The 20,687-nt window shown below is 37.5% G+C and overlaps 1 long non-coding RNA gene across 3 annotated transcripts in view; it reads left to right on the top strand.

The window, feature by feature from the left end:
• The window catches only part of LOC131381393 (uncharacterized), an 88,015-nt gene that overhangs the window by 30,736 nt on the left and 36,592 nt on the right, over window positions 1-20,687 (top strand). For 2 of the 3 annotated variants that reach the window (XR_009210135.1, XR_009210134.1), the window contains exon 6: window positions 7,597-7,767. The exons of the other annotated variant lie outside the window; for it this stretch is intronic. This is a non-coding gene — a long non-coding RNA (uncharacterized LOC131381393). Of the gene's footprint in view, window positions 1-7,596; window positions 7,768-20,687 lie in introns of those variants that run through there. 3 annotated transcript variants of the gene reach the window in all.

The following is a 20,687-nucleotide window of genomic DNA, read 5'->3' as shown; positions in this document are numbered from 1 at the left end:
AAGAATATAAATATGGAGGCCTAATTCCATATGTCTAAATATTTAAGCTATTGTCCACTTAAACATCTGTTAAATAATATGAGCCCAATTGCCATCCTTCTATCTTGGCAAATGTTTAAAATGTTTTTAAATGTGCAAAAGATTACATTTTTATGGCCAAAAGTCATCAAAATATAAAAACTAAATCTATTATTTCATGTATCTATTTGGCTAATATAGTGGCACTTTACACAAAGAAGACATACATGACTTACTGTTAATTTATATTGAAACTATTAAATTTATCTTTACTTTCATTTTCACAGTCATTATGTTGTTATAATCAGTATTTCCACACCACTTTGCAGACTGCTGACAAAAATGCCAAATTACACAACTTTTTTGAGTCATTAAAATTTCAATTTGGAGAACAATTCTGTAAAAACAGAAGCAACTGGAGTTGTCAATAAAATTTTAAGACAATGGCTTTTTAAAGTGAGCTAGAAATTCATTGAAATGATGTTAATATGAAGAAATATAATTGTTGCAAATTGATAAAATTTTTATCTATACATTTTCATTACTTATGTCACCATTTTTATCTTTTATTTAAATCCATACAGTATTTACCTTATTCTCTTTTGGAATTTCAGTGCTAGAATATTAGAAAGAAAACTATGAATACTGATATATTATCATTTTTTCCAAATCTCTCTTCAGTTGATGCCAAGCCTTGACTTCACTTGGAAAATACGCTCTCTTTAGAGATTAGTTTAAAAAGTATTTGTATGTCAATCTGTAATGGACATGCAGAGTCTTATCTTGTTTTAATTGGGATATCACATTTATTGGGTATATCTCAAGGAATTTCTTTCAGTTAAACACATATTTTCTCCAAAATTTGAAAAATATATCTATTTTTAAGGTATTTAAAAATGTAAGGGGAACCGTCATTTCTCAGATGATGAAGTAGACATGCTTTTTCTTCATTCTTCCCTGAGAACACCTGAAAATGCTGGACATTATATATAAAACAAATGTAATAAGATTCCAAAAGGTTAATAAAAGATGACAGAATTACTAAAGACCTTGTGTCCCCAATAATGATATAATAGTAAGTCGCCTGAATTTTCCTTTTGCCTCATATATTCCAGTCTGAGTGCTGAAGAAGCCAGCAACCAGGAACATCATCAGGCACAGACAAAAAAAAAAAAAAAAAAAAAAAAATGGAAAAAAAGTCCTCAATAAAAAACCCTGTTCCCTCTAGCTGAAGAATCATGAAAGGGGTAGCCTAGCAAGACAGGAAAGTTAAAGGATATAACTGTTCCACTACGGCTGGCCAAACATCACAGAAAAAAACTGTGGCCCAAATGCCAACCCCACCAGAAAAGACTGAGTGAGGGGTCTCGACTTCTGCCCTTGTGAGGCTATGATTAAGTTCCCCAAACCCTTGACTAAAGTCGTATCAAAAAAGTCAAGTGGGAAGCCAGGACTTTCACCCCCACAGGGCAATAATAAGCCCCTTACCCTGAAGTGATCCTAGGGGCCAAGTTGTGAGTTTTGACTTCCACGTCTACCGGGAAGTAACAATGCAACCCTCTCCCTATGCAGGGGCGGTGTCAAGAGAGACCTAGTGGAGGGTCAGGCTCAGCAGCGATGAAGCCTCCCACACTGTGGAGCTGGTGGAGGCCACGTGGGCAGCGGTAATGGTCCTGCCCACTCTTCCCAGCTGGGAGGCTTCCACGCCAGTAGTGGAGGACTGCGACTTTTCCACTGGCCCAGAAGGATTGAGGATCCTCCTCCTTGGGTGTTAAGGGTGGCTGAGTAGAGAATTTGGACTTTTACCCCCATGGCAGTAAAAAGGTCTTCCTTTTTCCCACCATAGTAGTATCCAAAGCAGCCAGTTAAACAGATTTAAGTAAGTTACAGAGTCTCATAACATCATACCTAAAATGTCTTGGTTTCCACTGAAAATCACTCATCATAACAAAGACCAGGGAGATCTCAAACTTCACTAAAAATAATAAATTCTGACATGGAGATGACAGAGATTTTGGAATTATTTGACAAAGATTTGAAAGCAGCCATGATTTTAAAAAATGTTTTAACAAGCAATTAAGAACACGCTTTAGAAAAGCGACAAAATACGAAATCCCAGCAAATAAATAGAAATATAAAGAACAACCAGGTGCAAATTTTAGAAGTACAAATTCAGTAACTGAAATAAAAATTCCAGTGGATGTCTCAGCAGAGGAATAAAGAAAACATATGAAAAAATCAGTGAACAAAAAGATACAACAGTAGAAATTACCTAATTTGAGAGCAACACAGTGAAAAGAGACTGAAGAGAGAAAAGAAAAAACAAACAAACAAAAAAACCAAAAAACAAAAACAGAACTTCAGGGACCTGTGGGACTGTCACAAAACATCTAAAATCTGTGTTATTGAAACCCCAGAAAGAAAAAAGAAGGGTGAGTTTGAAAAGTGTTCAAAGAAATAAATGTTTTCTCAAATTTGCCAAGGCGTAAATGTACAGACTCAAAATGGTGAAAGAATCTCAAATTAGAGAAACCGCCCAAAAATTAATACCAAGATATATTACAACCAAACTTTTGAAAACTTAAAAGAAAACAAAGCAGAATCTTTAAATCAGTGAGATAAAAACAGCATCTTAACTACTGGAAAAACAACAACAACAAACAAATGACTGGAGTTTTCATTAGAAAACATGAAGATGAGAAAGTGACACAATATTTTTCAAGTGCTGAAAGAAACAAAACAAAACAAAACAATTTATCAACCAGAATCCTATATCCAGTAGCAGTATTTTTCAGGAAGGAGGGGAAATCACGACATTCTGAGATAAAGCAAAATTAAGATAATTGGTTGCCAGCAGAATTACTCTAAAAGCTTGGCTAAAAGAAGCTATCTAAGCAGAATAGAAACAACAGAAACAAAATTTTGGAATATCATCAAGGAATAAGAAACCAGGTTAACAAAGATATCGATATATACAATAGTCTTTTCTTCTTTGAGTTTTCTAATTTATGTTTAATGATTGAAGAAAAATATGACACTGCTTGATGTGGTTCTAAATATATTTATTTAGAGAAAATATGTAACACAACCAAATTATGAATAGGGGAGGGTAAAGAGATGTAAAAGAAGGTATGGTTTCTACACTTCATTTGAATGATTAAAATTATATATACTTAAAATTCTTCTCATAGCAATCTTCTTTTAACCTGCCAGCTGATATCTGTAATTCTATGCCTTGAATCTAATTTGATTAATTTGAAGCTGTACCCTTTGAACAGGGTCCAAATATTTTTCAACAATTGTACACACGTGAATTTTTTATATAGTTTCTGAAAGTTTTATATAGTTTTTTAAAGGGTTGCTTTTACTATTTTTCTTTTCTCCAAGCATAATATACAAGGAAAAGTCCACATAAGTTTATACTTCAAGGAGTTTTCAAAATAGTGACTCTACCTATATAACCTGCACTCAGATAAAAAAATGAGAACATTACCAGCACCCAGAAGCCTTTTTTATTCCATTCCTCATCATTATGTTTATACCTCAAAAGTAACAGCTATCTTGAATTCTAATATCATAAGTTAGCTTGGCTGTTTTTGGACTTTATATAAGTGGAATCACATGTTATACACTTTTTTTGTCTTTTTATTTCAAATTATATTTGTGAGGGTCTTTCCTATTGTTGCTTGTTGTTATGGTGTGTTCTTTTCATTTACTGTACAGAAATCCATTGTATAAAGTTAAAGATGAGTAAAGAAAGTGTGAAAACACTGGCTCTCAATTTAGGAAAGTATATTGATACTTGGTGCCTCTCCAGTGTCTTAGCCACATTTTCATGTCTGAGGATGAGGAGACCTCATTACTTTACAGTTCTAAGAGATAATAAAAATGCCTTCCTAAAAATGCCTTCCAACACCTAACAACAGAGCCCAAAATATATGAAGCAACAATTTATAGAATTGAAGGGACAAATAGTTCAGAAATAATAGAGACTTTAATACCCAAATTTCAATAATCGATGGAAAAAATAGGAGATCAGCAAGGAATTAGAAGAGTAGAACAACAATATAAACTCACTAAACTTAGCAGACATCTATAGAATGCTGCACCCAACAGTGACAGAATATATGTTCTTTTTAAGTGCCCAGGTGCATTCCCCAGTACAAATCATATGTTAGGCCAAAAAACAAGTTTCAGTGAGTTATTAAAAGATTAAAATCCTAAACGTGTCTTAGATCACAAGAGAATGAAATTAGAAATACCCAGAAAGAAATTTGAAAAATGCACAAATACGTGGAGAATAAAGGAAAACATTGTTAAGAAGTTAATGGGTCAAATAAAAAAAACAATTTTTCTCACAAGTGAAATTTGAAAATACTTTCATATAAATGAAAATAAAACCACCACACATGAAAACTTATGAGATGAAAAGAAAGCAGCATTTAGAGGGAAATGTATACTTATGAGCTCCTACATTAAAAATGAATAAAAATAGCCAATCAATAACATAACTTTCTGCCTCAAGGAACTAGAAAAAGAAAGTTAAACCAAAAGGGAACATGTCTGAACAGATCAAACTTGCAATGAAAAGTTAATATCAAATCTTCTTAAACTCTTCCACAAAAACTGAAGAATAAATCCAAACTCGTTCTATGAAGCTGATATTACCATGATACCAAAGCCAAAGACATGACAAGAACAGATCATTACAAAACAATATGACTTACAAATAAAGATGCAGAAATCCTCAACAAAATTCTAGCACACCTAATCCAGTAGCACATAAAAGGATTGTATACCATGACCAAATGGAATTTATCTGAGAAAAGAAAGGGTGGTTCAACATATGAAAACCAACCAGTGTAATACACCATATTAATATAATCAGAAAAAAACACACATGATCATCTCAGTAGGTAAATAGGTACAGCTTTTGACAAAATGTAATGATGAAAATTCTCAACAAAATAGAAATAGGAGGAAACTTCCTCAACCAGATAAAGGGCGTTTATTTTTAAATACCTACAGCTGACATCAAACTCAATGATGAAGGACTAAAACCTCTCCTTGATTATGAACAAGGTAAGAGTGCTTTGTTTTGCCATTTGTATTTAAGAATCACACTACAAGTTTTAGTCAGGAAATAAAACAAGAATAACAAATAAAAAATATCCAAATTGGAAAGTTAGAATAAACCATCTATTTGCAGAAGGCATACTTTTATATGTAGAAAATTCTAAATAATCCACAAAATTTTAGAGCTAAGAAACCAGTTCAATCAAGTTGCAAGATACAAGATTTATAATGCACATAAATTAGTTGTATCACACTCTAGCAATGAACAATTCAAAAGTAAAATAAAGAAAACCATTCCATTTAAAATTGCATCAAAAATAATAAAATACTTAGGAATAAATTTAACCAAGGAGATGCAGGTCTTACACATTAAAAAGTACAAAACAGTGTTAAAAGAAATTTGAAAATAGCTAAATAAAAGGGAAAACTTTGTGTTCATGGGTTGGAAGCTCCAATATGACAATTAAGACTTAAGACGGTAGTACTCCCCAAATAGATCTACAGATTCAGTGCAATCCCTATAAAAATTTCATTTTTTTTTTCCAGGAATGAACAAGTTGATTCTAAAGTTTATATGAAATTACAGGGGACCTCAAATAATTGAAACAATCTTAAAATGAAGACCAAATTTTGAGGACTCACACCTACCAAATTAAAAATTATGACCAAAGGACAGCAATTAAAGCAGTGTAGTTCTGGCATAAAAATATTCATATAGATAAATCAAATGGAGTTGAACATCCAGAAATAAACCTATACATCTACAGTCAATTGATCTTCAACAAGGGTACCAAGACCATTTGATAGGGAGAATAATTTCTTCAACAAAAGATGCTAGCACAACTGGAAAACCACATGCAAAAGAATGAAGTTGAAGCCTTACCTCATGCCATATACAAAATAGACACAAAATTAATTAAATACCTAAACATAAGGGCCAAAACAACAGAACTCTTCGGGGAAAACCTAGGGGCAAATCTTCATAAACTTGGATTTGTCAGTTAAATCTTAGATAAGACAGAAACACAAGAACAAAAGAAAAAAGACAAATAGGACCTCATCAAAATTAACAACTTTTGTGCATCAAAGGGCATTATCAGGAAAATAAAAAGACAGCCCACAGAGTGGATATTTGCAAATTATACATCTGACAAGGGAGTAGTATTTAGAATATATAAAAACTATTACCACTCAATTAACAAAAGTACAAAAAACCCAACGGAAAAATAATAGACAAAGACTTGAATAGACATGTTTCCCAAAGATGTACAAAGGGCTAATAAGCACAGCAAAGATGCTCAATACCATTAGTCATTAAGAATATTTAAATGAAAATAAAAATGAAATACCGCTTTATATCAATTGGAATGATAATGAAAAACATGGGAAATTACAAGTGTTGGTGAGAATCTTTATAAATTAAGCATGGAATTACCATATGACTAATTCCTCTCCTAAGTATGTACTCAAGTGAATTAAAAACATATGTTAAGCAGTTGTACATAAGCACTCAAAACAGTATTATTCTTAATACCCCAAAGTGGAAACAGCCTGTATATGCATCAGTTGATGAATGGATAAAAAATCATATGGTATATCTATACAGCGGAATATTATTTAGACATAAAATGTAGTCCTAATGCATGCTACAATATCAGTTAATTTTGAGAACATTAGACTAAGTAAAAGAAGCCAGTCACAAAAAAAACACATATTATTATTCCATATCTATGAAATGTTCAGAATAGGTAAATTCATAAAGACCATAATATTAATGGTTTCTAGTAGCTGATTGGGGAAGGAGGATGGCAGTAAATAACTCTTTAATGGCTATGGAGTTTCTTTTTGGGGTGATAAATATTTTCTGAAATTAGATTGTGGTGATGCTGGCACCACCCTGTGAATGTCCTAAACATCACTGAATTGTACAGTTTAAAATTGTTAAAATGGTGAATATGTGAATTTACCTCAGTTTAAAAAGACGTCTGCTATTTTCAATTTTATGAAGAGTGATATGGCAGAAATGTATGGCCATGGCTGGCCAAATGGTCCTCCAACTGGCGGTATCACATTTTTTTCTCAATAATGTAAAAAGCATCAATGAAATATACACCAAAATTAACAACTCTAAATTTGAAATTAGCTTCTACTAATGACCTTAAAAGATTTTATTGAGAGAGAAAATTAATCAAATAATCAGGCTTTTTCTGTTAGTTTATAAAACTAAAAGCTTAATTGTTCATACAGAGCTTTGTAGTTGACTATATATCTTCATCTGAAAGGAGATAGAATAGGAAGAATGATGTATTTGGACCTTTAATTTGAACTCACTGAACACTCATCTGGCCCTACTTTTATCATCTGTAGAATGGAGATACACAGTTCTGTGATTTAATGGATAGAAATGGCCATCGCAATTGTTGCTACTATTGTTTGTGTCTAATTTTACTTGTACCATACAGCAACCTTGGGAGCCAAAAAAAGTTTGTTTTTCTTACCCAGATTTTACTGATGTCAACATTGTAACCGAGAGAAGATATTGCTCAAAGGAATACAGCCTGTAATTGGAATACCTGAGACTTCTGGCTTACAGCTGATCCTTTCTATCTGCCCAGCCTCTGATTATAGAACTCATAGCATTCTGTCAACTGAGACAAATAAAATCCCACATAAATGGCAATTATTTTAAAACTGGGTACTGTGCCCTGAAATTTTTTCTTATTAATCTGGTACACAAAGCTGTGCAACCCAGAATGCCTTCTCTCTTCTCTCCTCTCCTCCCTTCCCCTCTCCTCCCCTCTCCTCCCCTCTCCCCCCCCCCCCCCCCCCCTCCCTCCTCCCCCCTCTTCCTCCTCCCCCCCTCTTCTTCCTCCCCTCTTCCTCCACACCCTTTCTCACTTCGTCCTGGTCTAAACTTAGAGCAACTCTTTGAAAACTGAGTATATGCTGTATTGCCACCAATAGTGGTGAGGCTATATGGTTGTGGTACCCTGTGGTTATCTGATCAGCACAGGTTCCTGGTGAAAAAATTCCTCCAAGTAACACTGTGCTCCAGAAAGGTGCTGAGACCTGACACATCATAGTGGAAAATGACATTGACCGTGTTTTGCTAAATAAGCTTTGCCATTTTCAAAATTGTATTAAGGGTAGGCTCTGACCCAGCTCTATTGACACCATCATTATTCTACTGCAGTGACAGTTTGATGAAGGAATGATGACCTAGTGTGTGGGAGAAAGAATTTTGGCCTGGGAGTCAGACCAAGTCTGAATAATGGCTCTGTCATTGCCTCCCTGGGTGATTTGAGGTCTGAGTTGAGTTAACATCTGATGCCTTACCATCATGCGTGATGCTAATCTTGGGATTTAAGGTCATGTATGTCCAGCCTTGGGGAGTTATTTTGGCACTCTTAGGTTTTTGTTTTTAGCCTGTAAAATATGGATGTATATAATATGATACCCCCGATCAATTGCAGATTTTATATTCTGAGACATGATACTGCATTGATATAACATCCTCATATTAATTTACATTGTTAACACTATTTCAATTATATTCCCAGTGACTAGGAGGAGAATTTAAGATAATGATTTTTTAAATGTCATTACATTTTCCTGTTTCTAAGATGGCTGTGACGTTAACAAACATCATTATTTTGATAACAGCTTTTCCAGGAAATAATTATGCTCCCTTAAATAAACAAAAATACTGTCCAATTAGCCAACAGCATCATGTATTTATGTAGTTAAATATTATTTAAAATTTTAATACAGCTTAGAATCTAAAATTTCAAAGAATTGAACATTTCTTCACATTCAGGCTCTAAAAATATAATTACTATTGATTTTTGACTGTTTTGTATGGCAACATGGAGACATACTACTTCTTTAGTAGAGTTGTTATTGAGACCCATTTAATACCAATAAAATTAACAGTAATTTTATGGTAAGAAAAAAAGATTGAGGTTTTACCTATATTTCTGATTTGAATAAAATAATAGTACAATTTTTTCTCTGAATTTGTCTATCATGTAAAATTAAACAACTTTTCATTGTTGCTTGTTTGTTTTGTTTTGTTTGGTTAAGACAGGGTCTCCCCCATCACCCAGGCTGGAGTGCTGTGGTATGGTCTGGGTTCACTGCAGCATTGACCTCTTGGGTTCAGGTGATCCTCCCACCTCAGCCTCCCAAGTAGCTGGGACTACAGGTGCAACTACCACGCTCAGCTAATTTTGTTTATTTTTTTGTAAAGACAAGGTCACACTATGTTGCCCAGGATGGTCTCAGACTCCTGGACTCAAGTGATTCTCCTGCCTTGGCCTCCCAAAGTGCTGGGATTACAGGAATGAGCCGCCACGCCTAGCCAGAGGCCACTGAGAACTTTTGCCAGGATGATTTTTAGTGTCTTGCTAATGTTCCTTGACTATGTTAGAATCAGCCATGCTATCTCTCCAGTTTTGCAAATGCTTGGTCTACTCTAAAAGGTTTGATAGTTACGAGAGCCTTTAATTGCAGTGTCTGACATGTCAGGAAACTCTTATAGTTTTCCTGATGTCTTGATGACAAGAGTTTCAGTTATAGTTTTGAGTATTTTTCTTCTAAAGTCCTATAAAGTATTTGGTTGTTGTTTTATATTTTTTAAGTTGGTTATTCTTCCAGTGATACAAATTTACTTACCTTCTAAAAGTAATGTCAGGTCTCTGAGCCCAAGCTAAGCCATCATACCCCTGTGACTGCATGTACACATCCAGATGGCTGGTTCCTGCCTTAACTGATGACATTCCACCACAAAAGAAGTGAAAATGGCTTCTTCCTGCCTTAACTGATGACATTGTCTTGTGAAATTCCTTCTCCTGGCTCATCCTGGCTCAAAAGCTCCCCCACTGAGTACCTTGTGACCCCCACTGCTGCCCACCAGAGAACAACCCCCTTTGGCTGTAATTTTCCTTTACCTACCCAAATCCTATAAAACGGCCCCACCCCATCTCCCTTTGCTGACTCTCTTTTCGGACTCAGCCCGCCTGCACCCAGGTGAAATAAACAGCCATGTTTCTCACACAAAGCCTGTTTGGTGGTCTCTTCATACGGACGCGCATGAAATTTGGTGCCGTGACTCGGATTGGGGGACCTCCCTTGGGAGATCAGTCCCCTGTCCTCCTATTCTTTGCTCCGTGAGAAACATCCACCTATGACCTCAGGTCCTCAGACCGACCAGCCCCAGAAACATCTCACCAATTTCAAATCCGGTAAGCGGCCTCTTTTTACCCTCTTCTCCAACCTCCCTCACTATCCCTCAACCTCTTTCTCCTTTCAATCTTCGTGCCACACTTCAATCTTTCCCTTCTCTTAATTTCAATCCCTTTCATTTTCTGATAGAGACAAAGGAGACACGTTTTATCTGTGGACCCAAAACTCCGGCGCTGGTCACGGACTAGGGAAGGCAGCCTTCCCTTGGTGTTTAATCATTGCAGGGACACCTCTCTGATTATTCACCCAGGTTTCAGAGGTGTCAGGCCACGCAGGGACGCCTGCCTTGGTCCTTCACCCTTAGCAGCAAGTCCCGCTTTTCTGGGGGAGAGACAAGTACCCCAACCTCATATCTCTGTGCCCCGATCCCTTATTTCCGCACCCCAACCTCTTATATCTCTGCACCCTGATCCCTTATTTCCATGCCCTGACCTCGTATCTCTGTGCCCCAACCCCTTTTCTGCTTTTCTGGAGGGCAAGAACCCCCCCACCCCTTCTCTGTGTCTCTACTCTTTTCTCTGGGCTTGCCTCCTTCACTATGGGCAAGCTTCCACCTTCCATTCCTCCTCCTTCTCCCTTAGCCTGTGTTCTTAAGAACTTAAAACCTCTTCAACTCTCACCTGACCTAAAATCTAAGCGTCTTATTTTCTTCTGCAATGCCGCCTGGCCCCAGTACAAACTCGACAGTAGTTCCAAATAGCCGGAAAACAGCACTTTCAATTTTTCTATCCTACAAGATCTAAATAATTCTTGTCGTCAAACGGGCAAAGGGTCTGAGATGCCCGACGTCCAGGCACTCTTACACATCAGTCCTTCTCTAGTCTCTGTTCCCGATGCAACTCATCCCAAATCTTCCTTCTTTCCCTCCCACCTGTCCTCTCATTCCCAACCTCAAGCGTTGCTGAGTCTTTCTAATCCTCCTTTTCTACAGACCCATCTGACCTCTCCCCTCCTCCCCAGGCTGCTCCTCGCCAGGCCGAGCTAGGTCCCAATTCTTCCTCAGCCTCCGCTCCCCAACCCTATAATCTTTTTATCACCTCCCCTCCTCATACCCGGTCTGGTTTACAGTTTCATTCCGTGAGTAGCTCTCCCCCACCTGCCCAGCAATTTCTTCTTAAAAAGGTGGCTGAAGCTAAAGGCATAGTCAAGGTTAATGCTCCTTTTTCTTTATCAGACCTCTCCCAAATCAGTGAGCATTTAGGCTCTTTCATCAAATATGAAAAACCCAGCCCAGTTCATGGCTCGTTCGGCAGCAACCCTGAGATGCTTTACAGCCCTAGACCCTAAAATGTCAAAAGGCCGTCTTAGTCTCAATATACATTTTATTACCCAATCTGCTCCCGACAGTAAACTCCAAAAATTAAATTCCAGCCCTCAAACCCCACAACAGGATTTAATTAACCTCGCCTTCAAGGTGTACAATAATAGAAAAAAGTTGCAATTCCTTGCCTCCACTGTGAGACAAACCCCAGCTACATCTCCAGCACATAAGAACTTCCAAACGCCTGAACCGCAGCGGCCAGGCGTTCCTCCAGAACCTCCTCCCCCAGGAGCTTGCTACAAGTGCCAGAAATCTGACCACCAGGCCAAGGAATGCCTGCAGCCCGGGATTCCTCCTAAGCCGTGTCCCATCTCTGCGGGACCCCACTGGAAGTCGGACTGTTCAACTCACCTGGCAGCCACTCCGAGCCCCTGGAACTCTGGCCCAAGGTTCTCTGACTGACTCCTTCCCAGATCTTCTCAGCTTAGCGGCTGAAGACTGACGCTGCCTGATTGCCTTGGAAGCCCCGTAGACCATCACAGATGCCGAGCTTTAGGTAACTCTCATAGTGGAGGGTAAGTCCGTCCTCTTCTTAATCAATACGGAGGCTACCCACTCCGCATTACCTTCTTTTCAAGGGCCTGTTTCCCTTGCCTCCATAACTGTTGTGGGTATTGACAGCCAGGCTTCTAAACCTCTTAAAACTCCCCAACTCTGGTGCTAACTTAGACAGTACTCTTTTAAGCACTCCTTTTTAATTATCCCCACCTGCCTAGTTCCCTTATTAGGCTGAGACACTTTAACTAAATTATCTGCTTCCCTGACTATTCTTGGGCTACAGCCACACCTCATTGCCGGCTTTTCCCCCAGTTCAAAGTCTCCTTCACATCCTCCCCTTGTATCTCCCCACTTTAACCCACAAGTATAAGACACCTCTCCTCCCTCCTTAGTGACCGATCATGCACCCCTTACCATCGCATTAAAACCTAATCACTCTTACCCTGCTCAATGCCAATATCCCATCCCACAGCATGCTTTGAAAGGATTAAAGCCTGTTATCACTCGCCTGTTACAGCATGGCCTTTTAAAGCCTATAAACTCTTCTTACCATTCCCCCATTTCACCTGTCCTAAAACCAGACAAGGCTTACAGGTTAGTTCAGAACCTGCGCCTTATCAACCAAATTGTTTTGTCTATCCACCCTGTGGTGCCAAACCCATATACTCTCCTATCCTCAATACCTCCCTCTACAACCCATTATTCTGTTCTGGATCTCAAACATGCTTTCTTTACTATTCCTTTGCACCCTTCAGCCCAGCCTCTCTCTGCTTTCACTTAGACTGACCCTGACACCCATTAGGCTCAGCAAATTACCTGGGCTGTACTGCCGCAAGGCTTCACAAACAGCCCCCATTACTTCAGTCAAGCCCAAATTTCATCCTCATCTGTTACCTATCGGCATAATTCTCATAAAAACACACGTGCTCTCCCTGCTGATCGTGTCCGATTAATCTCCCAACTCTCAATCCCTTACAAAACAACAACTCCTTTCCTTCCTAGGCATGGTTAGTGTGGTCAAAATTCTTACACGAGAGCCAGGACTGCACCCTGTAGCCTTTCTGTCCAAACAACTTGACCTTACTGTTTCAGCCTAGCCATCATGTCTCTGTGCAGTGGCTGCTGCCGCCCTAATACTTTTAGAGGCCCTCAAAATCACAAACTATGCTCAACTCACTCTCTACATTTCTCATAACTTCCAAAATCTATTTTCTTCCTCATACCTGATGCATATACTTTCTGCTCCCTGGCTCCTTCAGCTGTACTCACTCTTTGTTAAGTTCCACAATTACCATTGTTCCTGGCCCGGACCTCAATCTGGCCTCCCACATTATTCCTGATACCACACCTGACCCCCATGACTGTATCATCTCTCTGATCCACCTGATATTCACTCCATTTCCCCATATTTCCTTCTTTCCTGTTCCTCACCCTGATCACGCTTGATTTATTGATGGCAGTTCCACCAGGTCTAATCACCACACATCAGCAAATGCAGGCTATGCTATAGTACAAGCCACTAGCCCGCCTCTTACAACCTCTCATTTCCTTTCCATTGTGGAACTCTATCCTCAAGGACATAACTTCTCAGTGTTCCATCTGCTATTCTACCCTCCTCAGTTATTCAGGCCCCCTCCCTTCCCTACACATCAAACTCGAAGATTTGCCCCCACCTAGGACTGGCAAATTAGCTTTACTCAACATGCCCCGAGTCAGATAACTAAAATACCTCTTAGTATAGGTAGACACTTTCACTGATAGGTAGAGGCCTTTCCTACAGGGTCTGAGAAGGCCACCGCAGTCATTTCTTCCCTTCTGTCAGACATAATTGCTCAGTTTTAGCCTTCCCACCTCTATACAGTCTGATAACAGACCAGCCTTTATTAGCCAAATAAGCCAAGCAGTTTTTCAGCTCTTAGTATTCAGTGAAATCTTTATATCCTTTACGGTCCTCCATCTTCAGGAAAAGTAGAACAGACTAATGGTCTTTTAAAAACACACCTCACCAAGCTCAGCCACCAACTTAAATAGGACTGGACAATACTTTTACCGCTTTCCCTTCTCAGAAGTCAGACCTGTCCTCAGAATGCTACAGGGTACAGCCCATTTGAGCTCCTGTATAGACGCTCCTTTTTATTAGGCCCCAGTCTCATTCCAGACACCAGACCAACTTAGACTGTGCCCCAAAAAAACTTGTTATCTCTACTATCTTCTGTCTAGTCATACTCTTATTCACCGTTCTTGACTACTCATATGTACCCTGCTCTTGTTTACACTGCTGGTTTATACTGTTTCTCCAAGCCATCACAGCTGATATCTCTTGGTGCTATCCCCAAACTGCCACTCTAAACTCTTGAAGTAAATAAATAATCTTTGCTGGCAGGACTATGCTGAATCTCTTTAGGCACTCTCTAATCAGATGTCCCGGGTCCTCCCAATTCTTAGACCTTTTATACCTGTTTTTCTCCTTCTCTTATTCTATTTAGTTTTTCAATTCATACAAAACTGTATCCAGGCCATCACCAATAATTCTTCACGACAAATGTTTCTTCTAACAACCCCACAATATCACCCCTTACCACAAAATCTTCCTTCAGCTTAATCTCTCCCACTCTAGGTTCCCAGGCCACCCCTAATCCCACTCAAAGCAGCCCTGAGAAACATCGCCCATTATCTCTCCATGCCACCCCCAAGAATTTTCACTGTCCCAACCCTTTACCACTATTTCATTTTATTTTTCTTATTAATATAAGACGGGAATGTCAGGCCTCTGAGCCCAAGCTAAGCCATCATATCCCCTGTGACCTGCAGGTACACATCCAGATGGCCAGTTCCTGCCTTAACTCATGACACTCCACCACAAAAGAAGTGAAAATGGCCTGTTCCTGCCTTAACTGATGACATTGTCTTGTGAAATTCCTTATCCTGGCTCATCCTGGCTCAAAAGCTCTCCCACTGAGTACCTTGTGACCCCCACTCCTGGCCGCCAGAGAACAACCCCCTTTGACTGTAATTTTCCTTTACTTACCCAAATCCTATAAAACGGCCCCACCCCATCTCCCTTCGCTGACTTTTCGGACTCAGCCCGCCTGCACTCAGGTGAAATAAACAGCCATGTTTCTCACACAAAGCCTGTTTGGTGGTCTCTTCACACGGACCCACGTGTAAAGTAAAACTATCTTTCTCTACTTTAATTCTATACTCTTTTTGTACTTATAGTATCTCATATATAGTCTACTATTAGTGTTGCTTCTCAGTTTAATTTTGGCAAAATATTTTCAATCATGATGATGTACAAATGTAAGTTATAATTCAATTGCATATAGTGATAGTTGTGCAAATAACTGAACTGAGGCAATACTGTCAATAGAGGTCATTTTCACAGGGCACAATTCATGCATGTGCAGCACTAATGCCTGCATTAGCACTTAACTCTTTTTTCTAGGGTTGGAAGGATTATTTTGGCAGGAATTTGAAGTCACATCCTGGTTTGGGTATAGTCAAAACATGGAATGGTGAATGTTTTAAAATCAAGAAATTATATGTATGTATATATAAAGTGTTTATTATTATATTTAAGCACACAATGCCTTAACCATAACATGGATGAATATTTTCAATAAGACATCATGGCAAGTCTCTGATAGTCATTAATGGAGCAAGACTCACTGCACTCAAGAGTGTGAGATACTCAGCTTGTCTTTGATAGCTACATGCTTGCTATATAGCTTTTGCTACCCCATCATTTTTCATGAAACATACACATTCCTTCCATAAAATCATCTTTCACTAGTTTCAGTGTTTCACATTTAACTTGTGCAATACACAGGTACCCACAAACTCTTTATAGAGCTAGACATGCAATAAAATAGATTCAGAACTCAATAGTCAAGACTTATTTTAATTAGTACATTTCCTTTTAAACTGTAATTCTCTATATGTGGTTAGCATCCATTTTTCAGGATTCCAATATGTTGTTCCTGTACTACTAAACACTTTCCAGGAAAAGTTGTAATAAATTAGAAAAGCGAAATACACAACTAAATATTCAAGTGAAAAAACAAATAAAAGGCAAGGTAGATAAAAAGTATAACATCATGGACCTAAAGAATTGTCTCATCTGGTAGTCCCTGCCTTCACAGGCTCAGGCAGTATCTTACTTTCTACTCTCAATTTTTAAGTTAATACTAAATGTAACTTAGTGATATTCAAAAGCATTCACACAGTTCACACCTAGCACCGGGGGAGGAGAAGAGAAATGGCTGTTTCCAGAGTGGTAGATGCCAGGCTGATTAACCCATCACAAAAACACCAAAAGCAAAGGAGAATGTATATAAATAAGACATATTTGTTTTTGCCTTTGAAAACACAGCATAAATAAATAAAGACCACTAAATGAGATAAAGCACAGAGTATTTATGCAGAGCTCACTGCGGCAAGAGAATCAGTCACCATTACTTGAAATTGGCAGAGACTCAGAGGCAGTCAGGAGAGTGGGAAGCTTTATAGCAGACAAAAGGAAAAGCTTCAGTTTAGCCTGATTGCAGGGTTTTGGCATGGGGCTACCTAAAAGTAGAGCATCCTATGTGACTGGTTTCAAAGCATATGTGGCTTTCTCTGATTGATCCTGAGTTGGAATCAAGGGCAAACATTGTGGAAGCTGGGCAATTACTGACAAGTGCTGAGCATTCTGGGTTGATTGCTTGCAGAGGTTATAGTTGGCTTCCTGGGCTGGTTGTCACAGGGATTATGGGGCAGATTTTATTGTCATTTATGGCCTGACCATTGTCCAGCTGTATATTGAATTTATATGTCCATATAATTTTAAATCTGCCAAACATTTGCCACGATGATATTAATACTATATTTGACAAAGGCAAAACAGTCTGCAAACTTTTCAGCATATTCAGTTCAAATTTTCTTTCAGCTGTGTGTGATTTGGTGGGTAAAAATGAAGGGAGATCAGAACATAATTCTATTTATAAACTATGATAATTAGAATTAAGGAAAATATACAATTGCACAATTCACATTCACATGCTAACCTAAAACAAATGTAGCTTGAAACTTTGCTGGAACAAGAAATATGTTGTTTCTAATAACTAAAAGGAGACATTTTTAGAAAACAGATCACAGTAAAACTGCAGACAGAGGCCTGGGAAGGACCGTGGACACTTAAGACTGGTGATAATGTAAATTGCAAGAAGATTCAGCAAAATATTCAAATTCCTGCAGCCCCATGTAGCAGATCCAGTTAGTAGTAGTAGAGTTGATGTCATTCCTCAAGTCTCAGTCTAGAGCAAGGATCAGCAACGTTTTTCTGAAAAGGACTAGATAGTCTCTGTTGCATATTATTATTTTGTATATAACCCTTCAAAATGTAAAAACAATTTTTAGCTATTAGATTGGGCAAAAACAAGCCATCAACTCCTGTGCTCAACTCCCAAAACTGGCCACCAGAAAAATCTGCTGAAGACATGAAAACAAAGTTAAATTTATTAAACATAACACAGTAAAGGAGACCACCACTTTGGCAGAATTTTAACATGTCTCAGAAAGGATGCATTCAGAACACAATACTTATAGTATAAAGGCTTGTGTAGGGTCATTTTTATTCAAAAGACAAAAAAGTAGGCTTTGCAAGGGATGAAACCATTTGAATTAGGCAAAATTTATAAGAAAACAGCTTTGGAATGGTAGGTGCAACAAAGTGTGGATTTAAAGTGATTACTGACAAACAAGCTGTTATTCTTGATAAGTTATCTGTTTAGTTTGTTCACTGTTTCATTTTCCAAGAACAGTTATTTCCTGAAGCAAATGGCTAAGTAATTTTTTCCCAATTCAAGCATTCTTCAGCAAAAACAGAGAAACATGCTTTGTTCGAGAATTGATAGCATAGGATAGACACAAGAATGGATGTCAGGCTGGGCATGGTGGCTCACGTCTGTAATCTCAGCACTTTGGGAGGCTGAGGTGGGCTGATCATGAGGTCAGGAGTTCAAGACTAGCCTGGCCAACATTGAAACCCCATCTCTATTAAAAACACAAAAAGTTAGCTGGGTGTGGTGGCATATGCCTGTAATCCCAGCTACTCGGGAGGCTGAGGCAGGAGAATGGAGAATGGCATGAATCCAGGAGGCGGAGCTTACAGTGAGCTGAGATCGCATCACTGCACTCCAACCTGGGCGACAGTGTGGGACTCCGTCTCAAAAAACAAATATATATATATATATATATATATGATTCAGTTCTCAGTATCTAAACACAATTGAGTATGAAAATTATCTTGAAAGTGAGCAAGGCATAGATTCATGTCTCCAGTACGTAACAGCACCTTGTACAATGTAAATGATTGATGAAAATATAAAAATATTGAAACATTTGTATATGTATTTTATATATGTAAATGACTGATGAAAAAATACTGAATACTATTTGATTTCAATTTTTGATCCAGAAGAACTGAATATGCTGAAGATAGTGGTAATGTGTTTTATCACATTAATTTTTGGTTAAAGGCTTTCTGAATAGTAACATCTATGAAACTAAATGAGTAGTACCTCAACTTCCTCTATAAAAGTATTTCTGTTTTAACTGGGGGATTATTAGAAAAATGCTCCTTCTGCAATCCTGTGTCTGCATTTTTATTATAATCTCTTCTCCAATGGGAGTGAAGCATTCTAGCTCCACTCATGATAATGATAATATCTGTGAAAGGCACCAATACTCTGCTACAACATAGAAACCTCCCTGTGAAAGAGTCGCTTACAGGTAAAGGCAGGGAGGTGTCACTAGCTCAAACTATTCATCCTGCAATCTGTAAACTCTAATCTCTCAGACATCTTCATTTCCCCAGGTCCCTTTGCTAAGCCCCAATTTAGAGAGAAAAATCTATTTCTTATACTTCTGAGCAGAAATTCTCAGCTGATTGTAGATAAACTGTGCACCATAGCTGTCGGCAACACATGTTATAAAACCCCAGGAAATGCTGTTTATTTCACATGTCAGTCGGCTTTTCCTTGAATGAGCCGAACTCTAACAGCAGGTAATTGTCTTTTTTTTTTTTTTTTTTTTTTTTGCTGCCTCTAGCAATACATTCTCTCCCTCCTTGCTACATACAGCCCCACTCCCTCCACAAGCCCATGGGCACACAAACTTTTCTCCTGTAGAATAGGGAGAATGCATCTCAGGGCACTATTTTTACAAGCCAAAGAATTAAAGGCAAAATTGGAGTTAAACAAAATATCCGAAGGAGAAGTTTAGAATAACCAAGATAAATATATATATTTTATTGGAATATATATTTTATATTTTTATATATATATTTTAGAATAACCAAGATGCATATATATTTATAAATATACATATAAATACATATGTATTTATCTTTGTTATTTAGAATAAATGAATTATATATAATATAAAATATATGTAAATAAAATTTATATACATAAATATATAAAATATACATATATTTATCCTGATTATAAAATAAATATAATAAATATAATATAATAAATATAATAGATTCTTAAATATAATACAATAAATATATTAAATATAATATATTAAATATAATATATTAAATATAATAAATATTTATTATATTTATTTATTTATCTTGAGGGTTTGGCATGAGGACTCCACGCCAAGTCAAGTTTAGGATAACCCATAGGTCTAGGAGTTCTTGGTTACCATAGATTCTTCAGGCAGGGAACAGCTTGCTCATTGAATAATATATCTCAATGTTATATGAATGAATAAGCAAATAAATGAACAGAAAGGAAAACAAGAAGATACCTGGAAAGTAAGTTCTCATTGAAATCAAGGACTTGAGGTTGAACACTAGAGCCTAGATAATGTTCCAAACAATAGCTACTATTTCTCTTAGAAATGGTTAATGAACTGGGAAGATAATAGTCAATTGGGCCAGCATTTTCAGGAGAACCTGATTTTTTATTTTATTGACCATATCCTTTGGGTATTTGCAGAATTTCACTAGGACCCCGGTACCAAATACCTGGAAATGAGGAAATATTATATAATTGGATAGGTTTTCATTTTACAATTAGATTTGTAGAGTTGTTTAGAGAAATAATAAAGTTTATTGTGCTGAATAAGAAAAAGACTTTTTGAAAGAGCTTCAGGGAACTTAATTCATCATTTTTCTTTTCCATATATTAGAAAAATAGTAAATTGCTAAAGATCATGTAGTTATTACTATGAGCCAAAGTGGATCCAAACATTTTATACATTTTAATTTAATAAATTAGCATTTTACTTGTCATTTTGATGCACATTTAGTGTTATGTAGACAGCCTTAGGTAGAGCTAGGATTTGATTGTGAGCAGTCTGGTCCCAAAATCCAGGCTGTTGTTGTTGGGTACATTTGGCTTATTTTGCCTTTTGTGTTCTGTACTTCTTCTCTTCTATCTGGTTTTTTTCTCCATTGAGAATGCAGTATTGAAGTCTCCAACTACAATTGCAGAACTGTGTATTTCTCTCTGTAAATCTGTCAGGTTTTGCTTTA

Source organism: Hylobates moloch, unplaced genomic scaffold, assembly GCF_009828535.3.
Source record: "Hylobates moloch isolate HMO894 unplaced genomic scaffold, HMol_V3 SCAFFOLD_15, whole genome shotgun sequence".
NCBI classification, from domain to species: Eukaryota; Metazoa; Chordata; class Mammalia; order Primates; family Hylobatidae; genus Hylobates; species Hylobates moloch.
The sequence above is the reverse complement of the archived record's forward strand: the minus strand, read 5'-3'. Positions and strand labels throughout refer to the sequence as shown.